The sequence below is a fragment of the Phoenix dactylifera genome, chromosome 5 (genome assembly GCF_051530095.1).
Source record: "Phoenix dactylifera cultivar Ajwa chromosome 5, Ajwa_hap1_PhDact_Kaust_v1.1, whole genome shotgun sequence".
Taxonomy (NCBI): domain Eukaryota; kingdom Viridiplantae; phylum Streptophyta; class Magnoliopsida; order Arecales; family Arecaceae; genus Phoenix; species Phoenix dactylifera.
The window spans coordinates 10340001-10348932 of record NC_143194.1 but is presented as its reverse complement, the minus strand read 5'-3'; positions in this window follow the sequence as shown (position 1 = coordinate 10348932).

Below are 8932 nucleotides of genomic sequence, written 5' to 3'. Positions count from 1 at the left end.
TTAGTATAATTTTAGATTTAATTTTTACCTTAGTAGTTAGTATTTTTCTTTTAAAAAAAAAAATTGCATCTTTACTACTATTTTTAATTTCCTGCACAGTTTGCATCAAACTCTGATATCATAGAAATTAGCCGTCTGATTGGACTCAAATTTGGTTAGCTAGTGCAAGACACATTGCTAGATAATCGGAACGGTCTGATTGACATTCTGACATTTTTAAGACCATCCGATTAATACGAAATCTTGCTGCTTTCTACTTTAAATTTTCTGCATTTATTTTTTTTTTTTTTAGAATCAGAATTTTATTGTTATCATATCTCATTAACCCTTGTTGCTAATTGAAAATTTAAGAAAAAAAAAACTTTAAGAAAAGATCAAGGGTGATTATTCAAAAAAAAAAAAAGAGGAAAAACCTAAAATTTCAAATTTCAAATTTCAAATTTCAGACTTCAACTCATAAAATTTAAAAAAAAAGAAAGAAATAATTTGCTTGATCACCTATTCAATGAAATTTAATGTCATGCCATAAAATATTTAAAAAAAAAATCTCTTGATTGTTGCATATAGTGTAAGGCATCAACATAAAATATTCTAAGGGCTGAACCTATTTAAAAAGATAAGGTCGGGATTTCATCACTCGTCCTTAGCCCAAAAATCATCCCAGTGCATAAATGTCCCAAGCTTAACTAAAATCAACTAGACGTTGGCCCCTAAGGACATTCGAGCTCAATAGGACGAAGACCACCGAAAGTTGCACCAATTTCGCTCTGTGGCTTAGTTGATGTCTAGGCAAGCTTTGTCCCTATAAGGGAGACAGTTCATCTGTTCGAGGCAAGTGGGTTTTAAGTGGGACCTTTGCGAACGCATCGTGACCCCTCCACTTACCTAGGAGCTTACCTGGTCAACTCGGTTCATTAGACCGGATTGGAGGCTTAGGTGCCCTCTTCAAACCAGTTAGGAGCTGTCTAGAAATTTAAGAAAAACATTAGAAATTGAGGTGTAATGTTTTGTTGCATATTTGATTGTGAATAGGATTTTTGTTTTAGGATGTCGTTTTAGGGTATCTTTAGTTGGTACTTATATTTATTTTTTTTAATTTAAAAAAAAAGAAAAAAAAAGAAGAGGAAATTATTTTGCATGCTAAAGTGGAATAGGGACGACACCGGTCGATTAAGTCGTATAACTTTAGATCATCCCTTAGGACATACCTCTGAAATTCCTTCGCAATATCTCACACCTTGTGAGATGGCTGATCTAAATGAAGATGCGGGGAGTCACCACAATCGAGAACGAGAACCCCATGTTATGACTCTAAGACAATACCTACAACCGGCTAGGACTAGTCAGCCTTCATGCATAATTTTTCCTGATAATGTAGGACATTTTGACATCAAACCCGGGGTAATCAATTGCTGCCCAAGTTCCACGGGTTAGAGTCCGAGAGTCCGTATCTTCATTTAAAGGATTTTGAAGAATTGAGCATTACATTTAGAGTGCCAAATGTCACCGAGGATGTCCTCAAGTTGACATTGTTTCCTTTCTCTTTAAAGGATAAGGCCAAAACATGGCTAAACTCTTTGCGACCTAGATCAATAAGAAATTGGCAAGATATGCAGAGAGAATTTTTAAAGAAGTTCTTCCCCACACAAAGGACCAACTTTTTGAAAAGACATATCAGCAATTTCCAACAAAAAGATAATGAAACATTTTATGAATGTTGGAAAAGATTTAAAGACCTTCTTCTCTCATGCCTTCATCACGGGTTCGAAACTTGGAGAACCATTAGCTTCTTTTATGAAGGTTTATCTCCATAGTTGAAATAGTTTGTAGAGACCATGTGCAATGGTAGATTCTTAGAAAAACAACCTGATGAGGCATGGGAGTATTTGGATTCCCTTGCTGAGACTGCCCAACTTTGGGATAACGGGGATAGAAATAACAAGTCTTTGCCTAAGCCTACTAGCTCTGTACAGGGAGGCCTTTACAACCTCAGAACTGAGGATGATCTTCATGCTAAAATGGCAGCCCTCACTAGGAAGGTAGAAGAAATTGAGCTTAGGAAGGTTGAGCCCGTCAAGACTATAGAGCTTAGAAACGAATGTTGTGGTATCTGCGATATGTCGGGTCATACTACTACAGATTGTCCCACCATACCGGCATTCAAAGAAGTCTTGCACGATCAAGCAAATGCTATGAACTCCTACCAAAAGCCTTATAACGATCCATACTCGAATACCTATAACCCTGGTTGGAAGAATCATCCAAACTTTAGGTGGAGAAATGATCATCCTCAACAGTCACACCATTCAGCTCCTCCACCTGCACATCCTACTAATGCACCATCACCTTCTCAAAAGCCAAATATCGAGGATACCTTGCAATCCATACAAACTTTTCTACAAGGTCAAGCTAATATCAATGCTCAAAATACTCGAAATTTTGAAGACATAAGGAACCAATTGTCAATGTTGACTACCGTCCTAAGTACCCAAGAGAAGGGTAAGCTTCCAGCTCAACCCCAACCTAACCCACAAATGCACGGTAGTAATAATACGGCTCCTTCTAGTTCGCATACAGAGCATGCAAAGAGCATCATGACTTTGCGTAATGGGAAAGTCATTGATCAAACCGTCCAATTGAGACCGCAAGTCACTTCTAATTCTGATGCTCCCAAAGTCGATGAAAGGGATAAAGAAGAAGTTGAGGTCCCAACTTCTACTAAGAAAGTTGAATGTCCTTTTCCTCCACCTTTTCCACAACGGTTAAAGCCGTTGCAAAAGCTCGAACCTAACTCTGAAATTCTCGAGCTTTTTAAACAAGTAAAAATCAATATACCTCTTCTTGATGCAATCAAACAAGTACCCTCATATGCCAAATTTTTGAAGGACTTGTGTACTGTCAAATGCCGATTAAATGTTAAGAAGAAGGCATTTTTAACTGAAAATGTGAGTGCTATATTGCAGCACAACATTCTCCCTAAATATAAAGATCCAGGTTGCCCAACCATCTCATGCATCATAGGCAACTTTAGGATAGAGCGAGCATTGTTAGATTTAGGGGCGAGTATGAATTTGTTGCCATATTCTGTATATGAGCAACTTGGTTTAGGTGAGTTGAAGCCAACCTCCGTCACTTTGCAATTAGCTGACAGGTCAGTTAAAATTCCAAGGGGGATTATCGAGGATGTATTAGTCCAGGTAGACAAGTTCTACTTTCCTGTCGATTTTATTGTATTGGACACACATCCGGCTTCGAACTCACAGTCTCAGATTCCGGTCATTTTAGGACGTCCATTCCTTGCAACTTCTAATGCATTGATTAATTGTAGGAATGGCGTCATGAAGCTTTCTTTTGGTAACATGACCTTAGAATTGAACATTTTTAATGTGTGCAAACAACCCAATGATCCCGAAGAGAGTAAGGAGGTTGATTGGGTTGAAACCATCGCAGAAGATTATTTGTTAGCTAAAACAATTAACGACCCATTCAATGATAGCTTAATTGATTGGTGTCCTAATGGAACCAATGGTGATAATTTGTCAGTCACACCTATTGTGGATAATCTAGATATCAAGATGGTCAATGGGTGGAGACCAAAAAAAGGAGAATTTGAGAGATTGTCGCCTCGAGAGGTGAAAATAGAACCATCCCATGAGCAAGCACCCAAGCTCGAATTGAAACCCTTACCAAAGGAACTTAAGTATGCTTTTCTTGGACCCGAAGATACTTTTTCTGTAATCATCTCGTCTGGACTTGATCATACCCAAGAAAGAAAATTAATTGATGTTTTAAAGAATCATAAAGGAGCCTTAGGATGGTCTATTGCCGATTTGAAGAGAATTAGCCCCTTAATTTGCACGCACCGGATATATTTGGAGGACAATGCCAAAACCACAAGGCAAATGCAACGAAGGTTAAATCCTACAATGAGAGATGTGGTTAAGGCAGAAGTCCTCAAGATGCTTGACGTGGGTATTATTTACCCAATTTCTGACAGCAAGTGGGTAAGCCCTACTCAAGTCGTTCCTAAGAAATCGGGTTTGACGGTAGTAGAAAATGAACAAGGTGAACTAGTTCCAACTCGTGTCCCGACGAGTTGGCGCATGTGTGTTGACTACCGAAAGCTGAATTTGGTCACACGAAAGGATCACTTTCCTCTATCCTTCCTAGACCAAGTGTTGGAGAGAGTTGCAGGGCATGATTTCTATTGTTTTCTCGATGGCTATTCGGAATATTATCAAATTGAAATTTTCCCAGAAGATCAAGAGAAGACTACCTTCACTTGTCCTTTTGGCACATTTGCTTTCCGACGAATGCCATTCGGGTTGTGTAATGCACCTGCAACATTCCAAAGATGCATGCTCAGCATCTTTGAAGACATGAACGAGAAATTTTTGGAAGTGTTCATGGACGACTTCTCCGTTTTTGGCGACACATTTGATGATTGCCTGTCACATTTACAAGCTGTCTTAGCTCGATGTATGGAAAAGAATTTGATACTGAATTGGGAGAAATGCCACTTCATGGTGCCAAAGGGAATTGTCTTAGGACATATTGTTTCATCAAAGGGCATGGAAGTAGATAGAGCTAAGACTGATTTAATTGCTAAGCTACCTGCACCCAAGACGGTTAGAGATGTTAGATCATTTTTGGGTCACGCCGGATTTTATAAGAGGTTCATCAAGGACTTTAGTGTCATATCTCGACCATTATGTAATCTCCTATCCCTTGATACACCGTTCAATTGGACTGAAACCTGTCAGGAGGCATTCGAAAAGTTGAAGTCTATGCTTAGCACTGCACCCATTGTGCGACCACCCGATTGGTCATTACCTTTTGAGATTATGTGCGACGCTAGCGACTATGCGATAGGAGCTGTCCTAGGACAACGCAAGGATAATAAGCCATATGTCATTTACTATGCAAGCAAAACCTTAAACGATGCTCAAATGAATTACACTACCACCGAGAAGGAATTGCTTGCAGTAGTATTTGCCTTAGATAAATTTCGCTCTTATATCCTTGGTGCTCCTATTGTTATCTTCACGGACCATGCGGCACTAAAATATTTGTTGGATAAGAAAGAAGCCAAACCACGCTTAATACGATGGATACTTCTACTCCAAGAATTTAATATCACTATCAAAGATAAAAAAGGAGTAGAGAATGTGGTTGCTGACCATTTATCACGATTAGTTTTTCATGATTCAGTGCCACAGTTTTCCATCAAGGACTCATTCCCTGAAGAGCAGTTGTTTGCACTTTCTAGTATACCATGGTATGCAGATATTGTAAATTTTCTTGTTACAAGCCGGATGCCGGAGCATTGGGGGTCGACAGATAGAAAAATTTTCTTACGCGAAGTAAAGAATTATTACTATGACGAACCCTATTTGTTTAAATATTGCAATGATCAAATCTTTAGACGATGCATACCGGATCATGATATACAAAGCGTACTCTTTTTCTGCCATACTGATGCTTGTGGTGGACACTTTGCCTCTAAGAAAACTGTTGCAAAGGTCTTGCAATGTGGTTTCTATTGGCCTACTATGTTCAAAGATGCCCACGAGTTCTGCAGAACATGTGATCCATGTCAACGTATTGGAAGTCTAACTCGGAGGCAAATGATGCCTCTTCAACCCATTACTATTATCGAAATTTTCGATTGTTGGGGCATCGATTTTATGGGCCCATTCCCACCATCTTTTGGATATGAGTACATTTTAGTCGGTGTCGAATATGTGTCCAAATGGGTAGAAGCTGTCGCTTGTAAGACCAATGATCACAAACCTGTCCTAAAGTTTTTAAAAGAAAATATTTTTTCACGATTTGGGATGCCTAAAATCATAATTAGTGATGGTGGAAAACACTTTTGTAATAAGCCTTTCGAAACCTTATTGAAAAAATATGGTGTCACCCATAGAATTGCTACCCCATATCATCCGCAAACCAGTGGCCAGGTAGAGTTAGCCAATCGAGAGATCAAGCATATTTTAGAGAAAACGGTGAACCCATCACGAAAGGATTGGTACTTGAAACTATCAGATGCATTATGGGCTTACCGTACTGCATACAAAACCATTCTTGGCATGTCTCCCTACCGGCTAGTCTACGGAAAAGCGTGTCATTTGCCCGTAGAAATAGAACATAAATCGTATTGGGCAATTAGAAAATTGAATTTTGATTTACAAGATGCCGGTCTAGCTAGAAAATTGCAATTAAACGAGCTTAACGAGATTCGCAGAGATGCTTATGATAATGCTAAAATTTGCAAAGAACGAATGAAGATCTTACATGATAAATCAATTTTGAAAAAATCTTTTGAACCTTTGCAAAAAGTTCTTTTATATGATTCCCACTTACATCTGTTTCCTGGTAAGTTACGATCAAGATGGACAGGTCCCTACATCATAAAAACTGTTTTTCCACATGGGGCAGTAGAGATTGAGAATCCACGGGATGGTAGAATTTTTAAGGTAAATGGACACAGGTTAAAACCTTTTCTTGAGAATTTTTCAGATGAAGAGGATTCCTTTTCCTTGGGGGAGCCTTCTTATGACTGAACATGAAGGCAAAGGTATGTGTATATTAGTCAGAATTATTTTTTCTAGTTTTGTAGGTCTTATTTTCTGGATATCAGCAGCTCAAGGTATTCCTCTTCTCTCCAATATTATTATTCTCTACTGTCTCTCGTATATAGTTTTCTTGTATCTATTACATTGAGGACAATGCAATGTTTAAGTTGGGGGGAGGGAAATATTTTGATTAAAAAAAAATTATTTTTGTATTTGATTTATTGCAAATGCACATGCATTGAGTTTGTGCAACTATTAAAGCAAGGAACACATGCATACTATGATTGATCAGAGATCTATTATTAGATCCCCGCACATGTACTTAATGATTATAGGAAGGCCTCAGGAGTTCACGTTTGTTTAATGCATTTTTATTAAGCTATATCTGTAAAAGAAGTACGAGTATCCTTGTCCGTACTATAAGGTTCATGATTTGGTTTTCACATAAAGATAGAGGTTGAATACACCGGCTAGATCATCTAAGTGTCTTATGTTCCAACCTTGGTTGACCTATAGTCACGATACAGTCACATTATATGGTTCAGTTTACCTTCTCTATTCTAAAAAAAAAATAATAATAAAAAAATAAATAAGGAGATGACAAGTCTAACCTCGTGGTGTAGTCTGGTTCGAGTAATTAAGCCCGAGGGGTGTTTCACCTAATGCCTTGAGCCAACTGGATCAGGAGTCATTGGCCGAAAACTCGCTATATGGACCTTGCTAGAGCCTAAGGGGGTTGGACTATTGTAATCACCATATGAGTTAAAAAAAAAAAAAGCATGAATAAGGTTGGTCGGGCTGAACCCAGTGACATGTGGTAATGACTGGTTTGACTCCATTGTATTGGACCTCTGTGCACTTTGGATATTTAGTTGGGATTGATAGCTCCTTCTTTTTATGCGAATCATTTTTGACAATTTTTAGACAACATGAGATATTCCGAAAATTTGATGGATTAGGCTCTTGGTGTGCTGTCGTAGGCAACCAAAAATAAAACCTATACTTCTAAAAATATATATGTAGTAGTGCGAGTAAGGATCGTTCCCACGGAGAGTATCTAGCCTAGTTTTATGCAACTTGAACAAGGACGGAGGGGGGGTTTGAGTATAATGAAAATAATAAAACAACTAAAGAAGAATTCAGATTTAAGTATTGAAATCAATCAAAAGAACAAATCTTGGTCTAAGTCAACATCCACCATCGGAATTTTACAACTGATCATTGATGCAAAGATATCAATTTGCACTTTGAATGTCCACCGATAGAAATATTTTTCTATCTCTTCTTAGTTGTAGTTAATTAAAAACAAGCGATCTAATTAACCCTAACTACTAAACAACCCAAGACAAGCGCTAAAGGTTTAATCTAGTAGCAGCCTTAAGAATTAGAGAGATCGATGAAACTAAACAACACAAACACAAGCGGTTGCATTTGATTTAGCCGAGTATTCTTCCTAAGATCTGAAAATTTCTAATGCAGCAAATTATTAGATCTTAGTTGCTTCACAGATTAGAGGAATCAAACAATTACGGATTTGATATCTAACCTAGCAGTAGATTGCAACGAATAATAAACTAGTAGGCCTCCTAGTCATTAAACGAAAATAATCATGAAAATATGCACAGAAGGACATTCGACATCAAAGCATGAATTGAACAATGAAAACAAATTCAGATCTCACAGTTTTATTGATTCCGAGGCTTCTGTTTTCTTAGACTAATAAAAGCTTTAGCCACGCAGAGCCGTGGATGCAAACTTCCAAGGAGAAAAGAGAAAGAGGAGTCCTCCAAGAGAAAAGAGAAAGAGCCCCCTTTTCAGCCCCCTTTCTTTCACCTTTATCCCTTCCAAAAAAATCTCCTAACAAATATTCAAATCTGACTAATTACGAAAAATAAAATAAAGTCCTAATATAACTGGGAAAGTGGTGTTTCCAGCTAGGATTTTCGTGCATCAAATCTGGAAACTTCTGAAAATTGACCGAGTCAAATCCACGTATTGCAGGCTAAGGACGTGCAGCAACTTCGAGATCAATTTTGACCTTGATAAAGTCAGTATCTATCAAAACTCAAAACATGAAAGTTGTAGAGCATTTTCTTGGCTTTCCACAACATCTTGAATCATCTAAATCAGAGCTCGGATGAAAAAGTTATGCTTAAATTACGAAGCAATATCGAAACTGTCCAAAATCATCCAATTAGCTTCGTTTTGTACTTAACGCTTCCATTTGCATCCTAAATCAAAATATAAGAATAATGAGTACATTTAGGCACAAAATAAGTATAAAAGACTAAACATTAAGAAAGAAAAATATGACATTTTGCATTCTCATCAAATTTTCCCACACTTAACTTTTG